Source organism: Cupressus sempervirens, chromosome 3 (assembly GCF_028749045.1).
Source record: "Cupressus sempervirens isolate cs-2001-9-10 chromosome 3, ASM2874904v1, whole genome shotgun sequence".
NCBI classification, from domain to species: Eukaryota; Viridiplantae; Streptophyta; class Pinopsida; order Cupressales; family Cupressaceae; genus Cupressus; species Cupressus sempervirens.
In genome coordinates, this window is record NC_143120.1 from 785,461,412 (window position 1) to 785,480,468 (window position 19,057).

The window sequence follows — 19,057 nt, forward strand, 5'->3', positions numbered from 1 at the left end:
ATAGATAATTGATCAAAAACATCATAGGTTACACCAAGAAAATCAAAATACATGAGCTTACAAAAAAGAATCCGATTTCATCACAGAAGCATGTGAATATAAAACATTGGTTGGGAATGAAATAATCATGAAAAAATAACATCACATAGTTGTTGACATTTCAGTCATGTTTGTTAAATTAGTGACATACACTTATTTAGATTGTAAGTATCTACCGAGTGTATTGTATAGTTAATAGTGTTAACCAAGCATTTTAGACTCTATAGAGTTCTATAGTTGCTATCGAGTCCAAGTGACAATATTTATTTTGCGTCAAGCAGTTACTATCAAGTTGGTGATCAATAGTGTAAACCGAGCTTTGTAAGGTTTATTGAGTTCCTTAGTGCAAACCAAGTTGTGCAGTGCTAACTGAGTTCATAGTTGATGTGATGTGAGTCTAGTGTTAACTGAGCAACTCAGTGTTAACCTAGTGACTCAGTTTATACTGAGCTCATAGACTTGATATTATTTACTGAGCTATGCAGTTAGAATCAAGTGACAGCTTATATGCCAAGTTTCACAGTATTCATTGAGTTAATAGTGTAGATTGAGTTCAAGACTACTTGGAAGTGATTAGTATGGACTGAGCATCTACATCTACTGAGTGCATGACGATGCCAAGCATTGATAGTGGATGTCGAGTATGAGAACCTCACTAAGCTAGTCTTTAGAACCTGAGTTCTTGTAGTTGGGCCAACTCTGTGTATTTTGTGTAAACTTGTATTCTGGCTGACTTTGTAATTTATAATTTTGATTGGTATGTATGTAATATATTTGTATCACATCCAATGAGAAGTAAGAAGTAATGTAACAAGAAGAGAAGAGCAGAAGAGCAAATTACAAAGGCTACAACAATATAAGGAGCAACAAAGACTTATATATCATAGCAAGGTGATCATTATACTCAAAGGAATCTCATTCAACAAACCAAGTTGCAAATTAGAGATAAGGTATTGTTTCATCCTAACAACTGGATCAATTAAATCCATTCATAAGGTAGACCTAACAGTCTTTTGTAAATCTCTTTACTAAGTGCATACTTCATTGTATATTTGTAAATCCTTTTTTCAAGGTGGACCTAGCAGTCCTTATTGCTCCTAACAAGGCAGATCATCATAAGTGATCATTGTAGGCCTTAACAGACCAACTTTATATTGTAGTACTAAAGCTTGTGGGTATCATCCCCACCCCAATTTTACTTTCTATTTGGGAGGTTTCTGGGTCACCAAATTGTGTGTCAAAGCGATATGAATGCTTTTATGTTTTTAGTTTCTCATACATGCAATTAGATCAGAATACTCATGAAGTTTTATTGGTTACTGATTCACCCATCCCCTCTCAGTAACTTAGCCTATCATATATATTTCCAACAATAGAAACATCATAAAACCATCACTTTCCAAGCCTTTGGTAAACAACTCTATTTGGATGAACTACTAGGTTTCCCCCAAAAAAACACCACAAGATAAAACATGACATTTCGAAATACATTTGAAACAAGTGGTCATTTAGTCATTATATATATATATATATATATATTCATAATTATTTCATAGTTGGATAAAGGTTATCAATCATGCAATATTATCATGTTATTAATTTAAATAATCAATCATGAATGATTTAATTAATTACATAAATGTATATTATTTAATTAAATCTTAATACTAATTTCATTTCTTAAATATTAATTTGACTTCCATTTAAGTCTAATATTAATATTTACTTTTCCTTTAATTCATAATGGAACTCAAGATAACTCAAGCTTGAAATTATAATTATAATTAAACTATTTAACAATTTCTCTCATAATATTTAAATACTCATAACTAGATGATTATATAGTTAACTCAACTATAACTCTTCTTAAAATATAGCTCCTTCACAAATATATATTTATTAACTTATAACCCCACTTGCATTAATAAATGTCTAACAAGTTATAACCCACTCAAAGTTTTAAAAAATAATTAATATTAAAAACTCACTTGTAAGAAATTAAGTAGTATTTATTTATTTAATTTTCAAAATAAATAAATAATATTTATTTTAACTTCCAAAATTAATAATTATTCATAAATAAAAAGTTTTATTTTTTATTTTTTATTTTTAAAAATAAATTCAAAAAATAAAATTATATTTTTATAAAATAAAAATAAACATCCAATTAGTATTTTCACATGCCTTTGATCTCTCAAATCATGTAATGATAATATACTTAATTTATTATATTTAGTATTTTTTTTCACATGCATATATAAGTTTAGCTACACGATGCTTTCCTATCAATTAATCTTTATTTTTCCAATAAATTTTGTAATTAAAATATTTTAGATATAAGAAGAATTTTAATTTTAATTTAAAAAATTCATGATAATCACATGAAAATTTTAAAGTTCAAACCCTAGTTGTTCAATTAGTTTTTTTATTCCAAATTTCTATAATCAATTTTTCCCTATATTAGAAAGTGTTTTAAAAGAATACAGTCATAATAATTTTCCAATTTTTTCTATAGTTTTCCTCGGTCACATTTTCTTGATTAATAAGTTTTCCTTTTCAAAATCTATAACATAATTCTTTATGCAAAAATTAATACAATAAATTAATAAGCATTATGCAAGCACCTAGGAAGACACAAAGTAGACAAATCTTTCAATAGAGTTATACAATAAGTTTTCAAAGTCTACTTCAAAACAATAGCTAAAATTTGAGACAACCTGTGAATGCATGCAAATCCAAACCCTCCAAAATTTTCGAACAATTGTTTTGCTCCAATTATAAGTTTTTCTCCCAAAAACTTGTGTGTATAGAAATGAGCTTGAATCTCTTAATAAAGAGCTTAACTCTACTTGGAGTTTTCATTTTTTTAACATGCAAAGACCTATCTTTAAAAATAATAATTTATTATATAATTTATTTAATTCCCTTGTGCATTCTTTTTGCCTTTAATTAGAATAAACTTTATTTAAATTATTCTCACTTCATTTTTTTAATAAGAAAGACATTTTTAGAAAATAGATTTATTAATTTAACTAATAATAATATTTAAAGTCTATTATTTAAATACAACTTCTAAAATTATTATTATTAAATTAAATCTTTAAATTTATTTCTTCCATTTAATTAATTCCTCAATAAATTAAATATAAAAAAAGTTGAAATTTTATTATTATAGAATTTTCATTTAATCGAACCATTTAATAATCTCTTTGGTTGATTTAGTCATATCCAAAAATCATAGCAGGCCCACAAAATCAATAAGAAAACTCATCTAAAAGCCAAAGTACAATTCAAACTCAAAGGTTGAATATCTTGAGTTCATGTCACTTTGACAAATTCAAAAGAGTAAGTAATCAAATACTTGTCCTTTGTCTTAGGACAATTGGCTCGGATTTAGGTTTTGGACTTGAGAACTATCTCCCCTCTTTTACCATTAAGATATTGCGATAGGGCATGCTTATCGTAGAAATTTAGGGAAGTCAATGCCTGGTACCTGCAATCTATATAAAAGCCAAACATATAGATATGCATATATATCTAAACTGAATAAACAATGGTGGGGAGTGGTACATCATGTAGATCTTGGCTAGCAGGTGACTATGACTCCCTCCCTCAACCACATTAGATACATCAAACATAAAATAAAACCATAGTACTGTAGACCCTGGCTAGCAGGTGACTATGACTCCCTCCCTCAACCATACACATGCAAGTATGGGGTAAGTAACCATTAAACCATATATATAAATCATCCATACAATTGTCATCATGAAAGTGACTAAAATCATTATATAAAGTATGCAAAACATCATCAGCAAAAGAATAACCATGAACACATCAAATATCTAAGTATAAAGTGGCTCATTAAATATATATTCCAAACATGTAAATAGTATCAACCAAATCAAGTAACCAAGTACCACTAAATCAAATCTCATAACCATGAAAATTAGCCTAAAGAATTCAGTAATATAAAAAAACAAAAAACTAGGGGTGGGAACTACATTGTTGGAATCTGCATGCACCCTCCTTGCATTAGGTGGCATTAGAGCGAATTCTTTCTTGTGTCTTGCATCGTGGAGAACCTTGTTGGATTTGTTTGTAGGATGGTAGATTTGAAATATAATATCTAACTTGCAAAAGGTTACAATCTTGTAGGAACTATAGTCAAGATGGTTCATGGCAGAGGAAATGTAGATAATTCTATTATGGACATGTTGAGGTAGTTTTTAGTAAGACTTGAAGATATGGAAATAATGTAGAGAAGAGGTATACATCTTGAAGATATGAGTGATGATGAAGAGACAACACCAAATCTTAATCCTGAACCTAAGGTTGAACAAGATGAGGAAAGGCTCTTGAGAGTTTATATAGGGTGAATGCTAGATGTAGGATTAGATTGGATTGAATTGTGTTAGATTGGACAAATAATTCTAGACCTACTAGAATTTTTGTTGTGTTAGATTTGATTGCTGATATGGACAAATACTTTGAGTATGAAGGTACTCCAGATAATAAGAAGGTTAAAGATAGTAGTCACCAAGTTGAAAGGGCATGCTCCACTTTGATGGGATCATCTAAAAACTAAGAGACAAAAGAGAGGAAAAGAAAAGATATGGACACTGGCAAAGAGGACTAGAAAAATGAAGAAAAAGTTTCTCCCTACTGATTATCAAGTTAACTTATTGAGAAAGATGCAAAATTTGAGGCAAAAGGACATGAGTGTGAAGGAATATAGTGAGGAATTCTATAAATTGCATATTAGAACTTGACATGTAGATGGTGAAGTTGAGAAAGTGGAAAGATACTTGAATGGTTTGAGGACATCAATTAAGGATGAGATCAATTGTGTTAAGATGGACAATGTGGAAGAAATATACTAGTACGCTTTGAAGGCTGAAGAAAGATTGGCAAAGAAACAAGATCAGAGACATAGGGGAAGAGGTGACATATTTTAGAGAAGCAAAGGTAGGACATATGGAGAAAGTAGCAGATCTGACAGTGCAATGCAAGATAAAAGAAAATTAGAATGGAAGAAAGAACTTGTTGGAAGAAGAGGTAATTACACTAGATGTAGTGTTAGAGTAATAAAGTATTTTTTTATTAATTAAATTATAATGATTTCATTATTAAGTCACTTATTATCTCTAGTTTACTTAAGCTAAACTTTGGCATACAATAATTAATTCTTTTATTAATTATTATCATGCAACCTAGGTTAGTTACCTGTTAGGGTTTTTTATCTCCTTTATAAGGATTGATCTCTTTGTAACATTCATTTACTTTTGATAATAGAAATTTCTCTTTTTTCTCATCAAGAATGTCTCATCTATGAATCTTGAAATTCCAACCTTCATATCTTTTGATTCTCTCTTTCTATAATAGGTGTTTGCATGCAAGTGATTCTTGGGAGCTATGGGGTTAATCTTTCATCAACTTGAACATGGTATTAGAGCTCCAGATCTTCCTGCCCCTATTATGTTCTTGAGAGATTTGGCATCAATTTTCAGATTTGTGGCTTTCAAAGGATTTCGTATTAGATTTGGGGGGACCTATTTTTTGGAGCACTTTGAGCCTAAATGGACATCAGCGTTGAGCTTAGAGCACTTGAAAACCCCATATTTCCATATAAAATACTTTTAATTTGGATGTTGTTAAAATCTAAGGAAAATTTTTTTTAGTCCAATGTCATTTTGACCTGGGCTAAAAAATCAAGGTAGATATTTCTTTTTTTCCCTAAATGAAATAAAAATGGGAGGCCTTTGGTTTATTTTTGTTTGTTTTTAAAATAAATTTATGTCTACTTTTTATCAAAAAAAGGAATGCAAAAGCTTGTGTTTTCCTTACACTCCTATGAGTTTTATTTTGAAAGGGCGCTTAGTGCACATGTGATTGGATGGTACCCCCGCATGTGTGGCACCTTTTTTGAGAGGATCAACTTTTTTCTTGTTTTGGGTCTTCTCTATTATGTACGCCTATGTACTCCTACCTAGCACCTCTATCGTATCCTCTACTCTACGAACTTGTGCTTTGCCCCATCTTCTCTATCCAAAATAGTGATTTTTGAGTTTATATGGGAGTTTTTTTCTTACCCACTCTTTAGGTGGAGTATATCAGTGCTACAATCTCTCATCAACACCTACCTCCAATTGTTCTCTAATCTGCCTGTGTCTTGTTATTTGATGGGAGGCATTCTGATTTCAAGTGCTTCCCTTGGTACACAAGCATACTAGTGCAGTTGTATACCATTATATGATATTTGAAGGTTGTTTTTAGCATGTCAAAGTAAGTGCATGTGGGTTTTTTTAGACCATGTGCCCTAGCTATGTCATTAGATGAAGTACTCTCCACCTTGGCTCATGCTCTTTATTGTTTTTGGTGCTTCATTTGAATAGGCACAATTTTCCGCAATCCTCAAGGAAGTTCCCAAGCTCATATTTTGAGTGTATGATTTGTGTTTGGAGGGCATGATCAATGATTCTTAGCAATCAAGTGGATTATCTTAGATTTTGACCATTTCTTTTGAAATTGCACCATATTTTATTCTAGAAGAAACTACACATAACATTTCCTTTGTCAGCATGATTTTGGAGAGCATGCTTGAACTTGATCTCTTGGATTTACATTCAATAGATGTCTTAGTTCATGCGCCTTAGTTTTTGGAGATGAACAAATTATCCTTGTCTTGATTGGCTCTAGCCCATGTGATCAGTGGGTTCACCATTTCTTAGGCGATTTCATGTATTTTAGGATCTAGCGCTCCTTCCCATGACTATGCTTGATTTGATGCATGTGGGCCCACCAATGTCACTCACAAATCATCCTATTTCTCATGCAGTTTTTCTTCTTAGTTTTTGGTAGATTTTTTTTCCACATGATATGATTTTTGGCCACTAGATTTGTTTTTGTGGCACCGGCTACCTTTTCTCTAGCAATGTGCTTTTGACAATAGTGATTTTCTAGCACACTAGATAATTTTTTCTGGCTACTAGGTCATTTTTCTAGCAATTTTTTTCCCTGATGACTATTTGACTATCAAAATTATGCTCGTCACTTGCTGACATCAGCATTGTATCAACGTTCATGTCACTCCTTCAAACCATTTTTGGACCTACCTTCGTTCTTTTGCTCATATCTTGGGCATACAGACTCCATATTTTGCAAACAAGATATAACCAAAAAGATGGTTCTGAGCTCACAACAGTGATACATGTATTTTTTAGTTTTGATGCTTTTTTTATGACTTTACTAGCTATCAAAGTCAGGGGTTCTATTTTGCAATCTGAGAGAAATATCTTAAGTAGGGTATTTATTAGTGGTGAATATTCGTAATTTTGCAAATTTTAGAATTTTTTTGATAGTAATTTGACTAATAATTTAAGATTTAATGCAACCTAAATCATCACTTTTTTATTAAATTTAGTTCTAAAATATTTAAAATCACTCAATAATTTATTTTATTAAAAAAATTTAAACTCAAAGATTTGCCACAATATTCAATACATGATTAGATTTAATTCACCTAAATATTATATATTATCAAAGAAATTAAAATTAATTCACCAATAATTATCATAATTATTAGTTAATTTAGGGATATATTACCAATATTTAGTTTTCACTATTGATTTAAAATATAACGTAATTTTCCTCATAATTTCTATGAGATAAAATCTGTTCAATTTTGATTTGTAATATTCCATGACAATTAGCGAACTTCCTATTATTATTGGAATTCGCCAATGTTTTCTACTCAAAAATTATGATTCCAAAATAATCATCAACATAAATAATATTTAAAATAAGAAAATTGAGAGATTTTTCAATAAAAATAATCTGGTTTTCAAAATAATGAAAGATTCACCAATAATTTATATCTTTTTCTTGAGGGGGATTTCTTAAAGTTTACCCTGATCTTGAGCATCCAATCTCTAATTTGGGAATTCTTTATACCATTGGAAAGGTCTTTCAAATATCTTTCTAGTGATGCTAGTTATTTTTCCAAATTCTGCTCTAGGCACATTCTATTTTATTTTTTGTATTTTTGCATTCTAGTGGATATCTTGGTTGTTTCAAGTCCAATGATTGATTTTGCTGCTTTAGATGATTCATCATTGGTTCTACTATCTATTGTATTAGCCTTATGTCTCTTCTAGTCTATTTAAACACCATTTGTATTCATTCTTGCAAAACACACTGAGATAGTGTCATATTACATCTATTTTAGTTTTAGTTGTTTTCCCTTGTTTTGGCTTCTATTTCTAGTTTCATTTGGGGAAAGTCATACAGATTATTGTATTTTTGAGATTCACCATATCTTATGCCTTATTATACATGCACTACTCTAATTAAAATGTAATGGGGGGTTGATGTTTCTCCTTTGTTTATCATCTTCCTTTGTTTAGTGAGTTTCCCTTTTGTGACATTAGCCTCATGATGTGTCTGAGATTGATTACCTTAGTACAATCATATGTATTCTTTTGTGCATCTTGATCATGGTTCCTTGACATGTAGTTCTTTTGATCCACTTTTCTTGTTTCGTATCACCTGACCCTTATCTGAATTAGAGGGTTTTCTATTATTTCTCATTGCTTCCTTGGTTTGATGGAGTGAGCTATGTATTTAATATTTGTTCCTATGTACTAGGCAGAGGTAATGGCTGGGTACCTATGCATTTTGGTGAGATGGATCATTCACCATATAAACACTCTTCTTTTCATTCCTACTTTGGTTGCAACCTTCCATGTTCAATTGATAAGCTCTTTAGGCTTTGGTTTTTCATGCCATCTATATCTTTTAGTTCAGTTGATTTCCTTTGTGTACCTCCTAATCTGATGTAGATTATAGTCTTCTCTACCTGGTCAGGTTCTATTTTAGTGGAGGGTCTTCAAATCAGCAGTTACTTTTGATAGAGCTTTGCAACTTCTACATGCTTTGGTGGTGTTCTTTATGATCATCTTTTGTTCCTAACTTCTAGGACATTCCCTAGTTTGGAGGCTTCTTCAGTCGTTCACTAGTTCTTTCCAACATTATTTCCATATATTTTTGGAGTAGGGTTTTTCCCATGTGGTTTTCTCTATTTCTCCTCTTTTTAGAGATTTGGTTGTGCTTGGGTACTTCATCAGGCCTTGTTGTTGGGACCCAAATTTAATTTGAATAGTAGTTTCTAGGTTTTTAGCTACTCCCTAAGTTTAACTTAAGGGGGGTTGTTAGAGCAATAAAGTATTTTCTTATTAAATAAATCACATTGACATAATTATTAAGTCACTTATTATCTCTAGTTTACTAAAGCTAAAATTTGGCTATATAATAATTAATTCTTTTATTTATTATTATCATGCAACCTAGATTAGTTACTTGTTAGGGTTTTTTATCTCCTTTATAAGGATTGATCTCTTTGTAACATTCATTCACTTTTGATAATTTCAATTTCTCTTTTTTTCTCATCAAGAATGTCGCATCTATGGATTTGGGAATTCCATCCTTCATAACTTTTGCTTCTCTCTTTCTGTGATAGGTGTTTGCATGTAGGTGATTCTTGGGAGCTGTGGGGTTGATCTTTCATCAACTTTAACATGTAGCTATACCGGTTACACCAAGATAGGAATATTAATGGTGAAAAAAGAGAAGAAAAATATTGGTTTAAAGGTAATTGTTATAAATGTGGAGAAGAAAGAAATAGGGCCTTTGAATGTACTAAATTTGGAAAGAATATTGGAGGTAATGGAAAAATTAATTTAACTTGTAAAGAAGTTGTTGAAACACCTAATGTGCTTGAAAATGGTGAGAATCTAATTCTAAGGAGAATCTTTTGGAATGAGGAGATTGATAGAGAACCTGTTTTAAGAAGTTTGTTCAAAATTAGATTTAAGGTAGATGGAAAATATTGCAAGGTAATCATTGATAGTGGGAGTTTTGATAATTTGACATCTGAGAAGCTAGTTAGCAAGTTGCAGTTGTAGAGTTTGAGACATCGTAAGCCTTATCATGTTGCTTGGATCTAGAAGGAGCATAAATTACTTTTAAGCGAACTTGATTCCTTGTTAAATTCAAAGTTGGCAATTATCACAATGAAGTCTTGTGTGATATTATGCCTATGATTGTTGTCATATTCTTTTGGGTAGACCTTGGCATTATAAAAGATAAGCTTTACATGATGGTAGATTGAATCAGTATGCTATCTAAGTAGATGGAAAGAATTTTTTTTGTTTCCCTTGGTAGAGAAACTTGAGGAGAATCATTGTGCCATAGCTAGAGTATGTTTGGTTGAAGGTAATCAATTTTCTAGAGATATGAAAAAATATAATTTTTTTATTTTTTTTTGTTGATTCCTAGAAAGACTGAGAAACAATATGACTTAATGCATGAGCTGCACCTAAGATTGAATCATTGCTAGTGAAGTTTCAAGACACAATTTTTGATAATATACCTGATGGTTTAAACCTATGAGAAGTATAAGTCATTGTATGGATTTGATACTAGGAGCTAGTTTGTCTAACAAAGCACCACAAAGATTGACACCTGATGAAAAAGATAAATTGAATATACAAGTGCAAGAATTACTTGAGACGAGTCTAATTATAGAAAGTTTTGAGTCATTGTACAATACCTATTGTATTAGCACCTAAGAAGAATGTGGGATGGAGAATGTGCACTTATTCTAGAGCCATAAACAAGATAACAATAAAATAGAGATTCCCTTTGCCTAGGATGGATGACATAATGGATAGTTTTAGTTCACATTAATGGATGACCTATCCTAGATTATTATGTTAGATAATGGATAGATTCCCTTTGCCTAGAACTCAGAGAGGGAATGATTCTATTTTGGTAGTAGTTGACATAATTTCAAAGAAGATTCATTTCATACCTTGTAAGAAGACATCTAATGCTATACATGTGACTGAATTATTCTTTAAGGAAGTACTGGGATTATATGGATTACCTAAAACTATTATTTTAGACAAAGATACTAAATTCACTTGTAATTTTTTGAAGACACTTTGGAAGAAGTTGAAGTTTAGTTATACTTTTCATGGACAAAAAAATGGATAAAATAAAGTTGTGAACAAAAGTCTGGGTAACCTATTGAGATGATTGGTTGGAGATAAGCCTACTAATTGGGACTTGATTTTGGCACAAATAGAGTTCACATACAATAATTATGTGAATACAAGCACTAAGAAGATGCCTTTTGACATTGTTACTAGAATGAGTCCTAAAGGAACTACTGAGTTGAGGAACTAGAACCTTGAGGAAAAGAGAAGTGTTGAAGCTGAAGAATTTGCAAATTTCATGAAAACCTTGCATGAGGAAGTTAAAAGGATCCTGGAAGACAACAATCTGGGATACAAATAAAGGGTGGATAAGAAGAAGATGCCTACATCTTTTAAACTTGGTGATAAGGTAATGATTCGCTTGGAGAAAAATAGATTTCCAATTTGATGTATGAGCATCCTAGGGTAGTTGGTTATCCTACATGATTAAGAGATTTTTGTGTAGTTGAGTAGACCTATTTGGGTCTTGGTTAATTAATTTTGATGTATTTAATAAGTGTTGTAAGCCTTTTAAGGCATTTGGTATTTAATTTCTGTTGGAGGTTGACTTGTGTCTCTTCAAGCATTTAATGTAAGGGATATTTAATTTGTAGCTTACTGGGCCACCTTGTGGCTTTGTTGGGTATAAGTAGGGGGTGTGACAAAGTCTTTAGTCATGTATTCATTCATTTAGAGGAGTGATTCTAGAGAGTAGCTAAAGGGAAAGTTTTACCTGAGTTTGTGGACAAAGCACTGAATGTGAGACAATTTACTAGGGTTGTGTGTAAGGAAACTTGGCAATAAAGAATATAACCGTTTCCACATAACCCATAATAAATCTAAAATAAACACGGAATTAAAATCCACATGCAAGAGAATAGACAACATACCCACAAAAATTGTGACACAAGATATACCCTGGGAAACCCTCATTGAGGGAAAAACCCAGCCTCCAAAAGCATCCATCATCATGTATTATTCAGCAAAAAATACCATTGCCATACAACCATGGAAGCCTTCATGGCCATAGCCACAACCGAGCAAACTATGTGAACAAGCGTGAATCCACACATCCCATGCCATGCTTTCAACCTTCACAAATGCTCCCTTGGCTAACCTGTCAAGCCTTGTCCCGCTCAACTCTTGCCTTTCTCCTTCTTGTCACTCTCTTTCTTTCTCTACAACAACTACCCTTGTGGTTGCTTATATAGTAGCAAGTCCCACAAAACCACTAAATGGTATTACATAAACCATGTGCTAAAACCATGTGCTACCTAACCCACTGACCCCACATTTAATATTGGGCATTTAATTTTTTTTCTCAATATTAAATAATTACATGAAATATTATCACAATGTTACAATACAACTCATCAAGAATATTCCATGGGAATCTTTACATGTTGCACATCCATCTAGGTACAACATTACATAATAAAATAAAATAATAAAATAACAATATTATGCAATGTGTGCAACACCCATTATCTCAACAATCTCCCACTTGTTGTATACATTGCATAGGGTCAATCCGTAGCCACATAAATGAACAAGGGAACAATCCATCCCAGCACATCCACCATCATGGATCAAAATACACCAAGTGCTCCATCCTGGTACCCGCAACAAAATCAAAGTATCCAGCATCTCAAACATGAATGATCTCACCTCCTATTATGCCACTCCCATTGGACATACATAGAAGCCATCCAAAGAGAAAGCCACCCAACCTGTCACATTAGAAGATCATAAAATCCTGTACCAACTAAAATTCCAAGCACAAAAAACCTGATCCAAAGGTAATCACATGTATCTGTAGTTGTCAAAATATCCATAGCTGAAATAGCACCCACAACAAAGTGCCAAACCCATCCAACTATCCATACCTCAAAGGTATAACAAGTGAATCTCATATCATCAACATATCCAATCTATAACCTGCAATCACAAGCCTCAAGAGCAATACCTACCACATATATACCAAGAAGCTCTCATTGCACAAGATAATGTCAAATCTATAACCAATCCACTCAACACATCTCAAAGAAGTGAATCCATGTAGCATCAAGGACATCCACAATACATAAACTGATATCCTGCAAGAACAACTCTCATTACAAGTCTCCAATGCTCTCCCAAGTTCACCACAACCAACAAAGGAAAGAGATAAAGGAATAACCATGTCATCTCTCACATGACATACATGAGCACAAACCAGTGATCACAATCTCTAACCAATCTCAAATCCAATGTAGGCAAAACTAAACATCCAAGAAGATAACCAAGACCAGAGAAACTATGCAAATCATAACCTATATCATGTCCTTCTACACACACCTCTAGATGTAAACTGTGCAAGTATGATCTCCTCCATAAAACCCCAACAAGAAGCCTCAACAACACCCAAACCATACCATATAGCTAATCATGGATGTAAGCCTCTCACAAGAAGATCAAACTCAATAAAACCATTCCTAAACCAAGGAATAACCATTCCTAATCCAAGGAATATGCCCAATATAAAACCATCTCCCAAATTCAACCAGCATAACAACATATGCACATGGAGATAACCAATGCTAAAACCATCTCTCAAATGAACCGTCCAGAACTTACTCATGTACTATAGCTCAAGATCCATATCCATGAAAGACAAGCATAAATATAATGCAACTGAGAGAAACAATGGGCTATACCTCTCAAGTAGCAAACCGCCGAGTAGACCAAGAGTGGGGAATGAGAATGCTCATCAAGATACTCAAGTCTCCAACCAAGACTCATCTAAGAACAATCTCCTCTCAAGTCCATATCAGGTGACTGCCCCTCGGACTTCCTGTTGAAACCATCAACCGTCCCAACAAATACTTCTCTAATCCAAGAGAAATCAGCGTCACCACCGTCTCTAAGTATCCATGAGCACCTGTAATCAATCAATCCATGCCAACTCCAAATGCAACATAGCAATATCATGAAGTATCCAGCTTATGATCAGTGTACTCAATACCAAGAAACTAAACCAAGATCAATGTCAAAGTTCCAACCATGGCCTCAGGAACATAAACATGACAACATGATCTTACCAACTCAACTAAAGAGATAACATGCTCCATATGAACACACCATAACATGTCACAACTCTAAACGCATATCAAGAGTATACCATGACATAATAATGAAACCATCCTCATACCAAGGATAACATGCCAAATAAAAGCATAAACCACACCTTTGCCAAGAACCCTATGAGTCTTCAAGATGCAACCATCTCCACACACCATGAAGAAAACCATCTCCACATACCAGGAAGAACCATCTCCACATACCATGAAGATAACCAAGAACTCCATGAGTCCTCAAGATCTAACCATCTTCATACACCATGAAGATAACAAGTGCACCATGCAAATGTCAAAGATGCTTCTGCAGCAATAGGATCTAAGACAAACCTCCAACATCTACAAACACTCAATAAATATATCAATGCCAACAACTCCCACTCAACCGTGGTACCAAGTCACCTATGGCATCATAAAATCCATCTCCTACTTGAAGATCCAAACCAAACCAGGAACTAATCCTGCACTGTCACCCCATCACTATCACAAGCTCCCACTAAACCATGTATCCAAGTTATCCATGACATCATGATGAAAAACCATCTTCTAACCATGAGAATCAACCAAGGCATCAAACCATAAAAGAACTCAAAGTGCACATCATGAGCTCCTCAAAAGAAATTAAATAACCATGATCCTCTACCAAGAAGATATACCACCATAACTGAATCAGAAATCCAAGCTAATGAACATCAAGGATGTACCTATATAACCAATCATGCCATGCCAAAATCCATGAAACCATGATCACATCCATGAACCGAGCATCTGGCTCTCAATATGTCCAACCTGTCAGCATAGTTAACCACAATCCTCTGCCATGACTGTACCTGGTAACAACATCTCATCCCTTCTACATGAAGATAAAATCATGTGACTTAGGGCATAGGCAACCCAAATCCAAGCCACCAATCTGAATATACATCAATAATGAAAGATCAATGCGCAAAGACAACCCATAACCAAGCTATAAATGTAACCTGTAAGTATAGACCGCTTACAACACTGCACAACTTGTAGACCCAATAAGTCATCATGCATATCCAAACCAAACATTGATAACCATATCATCATGAGACCAATTTGAATATGAACTGAGTATACAATGACATCATAACTTAAATCTCCAATGCCATAAACTCACAATGTTACCATAGTCAAAATATACCTATAAACTATTCAGATAAATATATCAACAAATAAATCATGCCAAACCTACACCAAATCTAAACCAATGTGTAGAGCTCTCCAAGAGCTTTCTGTTGACTATTCGAAGTCCGAAATTCGACTCTGTATGCCCAAGTTATTCCCTAATCCGTGCTCAAAATAAATAACATCTGACTTTAGGGCTCTTAAAACCTAACAAAATTTCAAAATCATAGAACCAAACCTACACCATCTTGTAGTGCTCTGAATTAGCTTTCCAACGCCTGTAAGAACTCTGAAATCCGATATTCTGAGAGAAAGTTATGGCCATTTTACTAAGACAGTCTTTTTACCATTTTCAGTATGATTTTTCATTTTTTATTTTTTTTTCAGTGACGAAAATTTTGACAGGATTAAATTTGACGGCCATCATGGGCTGAAACTAAAAAACTCTTTCATTTCCTCTGAACATGGCCAAACTAGGGCATATTATATATCAAAATTTATAGAAATGTCGACCCGGATCCAATGGTGAGGTCTGTTTTTACCCAAGAGGTCATTTCTACATGCTACCCCAAAATCCTCATTTAAATGAAACATCCAAAAAATATTTTTGTCCAACAATTTGACATGCCCAAATCTATTAACATCCCATCATAACAGCAAACCCAAAACCCTCAGATCTGCAATAAATCATTCATATATCTTGCCCTTTTCTTTTATCCTCTCATGCATTCCCATGGATTCAATCTAGGGTTACAATAATAAAACCATAGCTCTGATACCACTTGTAAGGAAACTTGGCAATAAAGAATATAACCGTTTCCACATAACCCATAATAAATTTAAAATAAACACGAAATTAAAATCCACATGCAAGAGAATAGACAACATACCCACAAAAATTGTGACACAAGATATACCCTGGGAAACCCTCATTGAGGGAAAAACCCAGCCTCCAAAAGCATCCATCATCATGTATTATTCAGCAAAAAATACCATTGCCATACAACCATGGAAGCCTTCATGGCCATAGCCACAACCAAGCAAACTATGTGAACAAGCGTGAATCCACACATCCCATGCCATGCTTTCAACCTTCACAAATGCTCCCTTGGCTAACCTGTCAAGCCTTGTCCTGCTCAACTCTTGCCTTTCTCCTTCTTGTCACTCTCTTTCTTTCTCTACAACAACTACCCTTGTGGCTGCTTATATAGTAGCAAGTCCCACAAAACCACTAAATGGTATTACATAAACCATGTGCTAAAACCATGTGCTACCTAACCCACTGACCCCACATTTAATATTGGGCATTTAATTTTTTTCCCCAATATTAAATAATTATATGAAATATTATCACAATGTTACAATACAACTCATCAAGAATATTCCATGGGAATCTTTACATGTTGCACATCCATCTAGGTACAACATTTCATAATAAAATAAAATAATAAAATAACAATATTATGCAATGTGTGCAACACCCATTATCTCAACATTGTGATTATTCATCCATCTTGGAGAAGAGGATGTGGTAGAGGAGCAAATTTTGAGAAGGGTTAATAGTTAAGGCTTGGGAAACAAGGAGATTGCTTGGTGGGTTTGTGAGTACCAGTTGGATCTTCCTTGGAGGTTTCTACCAAAGTGTGGATCTGGACTAGCTAGGGCTTGGATTGGATTTGGCTATAACCGAGAAGGCCTTACAACCTGACACATTGCATGTAATCAGTTATTTTATGAATAAAGAGTTGTGATTTGGTATCAAATCTTGCATTGATGTTGTGTTTTCGTTGTGTGGTTATTTGTTGGGGGCTAGGACATCTCATTTGGGGATTCTCCTACCTTATGCTGCATCACATTTGGTACCTATAGTAAGATAAAAATGAAGAAGTTTGGTCCTTGTAAGATTATAATGAAGTTTGAAAGTGGGAATGACTTTGAAGTTGAATTACAAGAAGACATGGATATTTCACCTATATTCAACATTGCAAATATCTTTGAGTATTTTTAAATCAGATGAAAAAATAAAAGGTAACTTGGATTGCCTTAAGAAGAAAATGGATAGCATTGAGAGAATCTTGAATAGCCAAATAAGTAAGAGTACCGGTGGAAAGGATTACTTAGACTACCTAGTTAAGTGGAAAGACAAACCAATTAAGGGTAATTCATGGATTACACAAGCTGAATTGGATCTCTATGATTCAAGTCACAATGTCAATCATGCCTTGTGTGGGCATCAATTCTTTATTATCCCCAGGTGTATGATGCAGGAGCATCTTGGGTCTTTGAGCAATGTTACATCAACCAAAAATATTTCCACCTTTTTGTACCAGTATGTTCTTCACAAAGTAGTCATTTCTACTTTTATTTTCATGTTATGCACAGTTGTCATCATATTGAGGACTTATCCTAGATCCTTCTCCTAAGTGCACAAATTCTTATGTTGGATATTTCTCGAAATCCATGTTGAACCTTACAGTCTTATTTTCTTGTTGTTTCCACCTTGCATAATGTTTTGATCTGATTGGCATGGTTTCAATTGCTTATGTGGTGTCTTGTATAGTTAGAAGTTGACTCCTAACATACACATGTACCTACCTTCAAGAGTGTGTGGGTTTTTATTTACACTTCCAAGTATGGTTCTAAATTGTAATTAATGCTTGACTAGCTGACTTGTGGCTTAGTTGGATATAAAGTAAGCTTGGTTAAATGTTGGAAAGTAGTATTTTAGAGAGTATAAGATAAGAGAGATTAAGAAGAAGTAGTAGCATAGTGAATAGGAAGATGCGAGCTTAGGCTTTGATTTTGTATATTTCTTATTTTGTTTAAGGCTGCAACCCATAAGTCCTCACAGTCGAGCATGTTGTTGATATTCTATATGTGAAGTGGAATAATTAGACCTAAAATATGTTGTAGTTTTCCTTATGTTGTCTTTGATTTCATTTATCTTATGTATAGATTTCATGTGCAACTCTAAGAAGGTGTAGAAGGTTGCAAGTTCAATTAATTTTACATGTTGTTGGACTCTCCAAGCACTGTCCTTGTGTCATCTTCTTAGGGGATTTTACTGCTTCAAGTTTAACTGGAAATCTTGTATCAAAATATCAATCACTTTTGGATCCACATCTCTCCTTCCATGAACCATCCTTTTGACCCTTTACAATTATAGGTCATATGTAAACTCTTCTAGCCTAGAACCAAACTTAATTAGGGCTTCACAACCTCAGATTCACAATACAAGCTCATAAGAAACACAGCCTTGCTCTTACACCAATTGACATAATCTTGAGTTCCAAAGAGACCTTGAAGAGATTGGTCTAGTCGTGTAACAAGAAATAAAAAGGATGGAATTAACAAGTGTATGGAGAGAACTAAGCAAGATCATTAATTATTAATAGTAAATTAGATGTACAATGTTTAGACAATATACCTTCCTACATACCAGGCTCATACATGCCTTCATGCTTACAGTATTTGGTCAGAGACCCTTGATCCACTTTTTATGACTAATATCTTGATACTAATCAACTCCTATCATAAGAGATACATCACATTACAATGAAAAGGAATTATGACACACATGTTGACCTTAAGATCCAAAACATTCTCCAAGAAAATGAAATATAGTACAACCAAATAGGTCATGTCCCAATTCATAAGGAACAAGTTACATAAACCATTTGAAAGTTTGAGTTTCCAAATTTTGGTCCTCACATG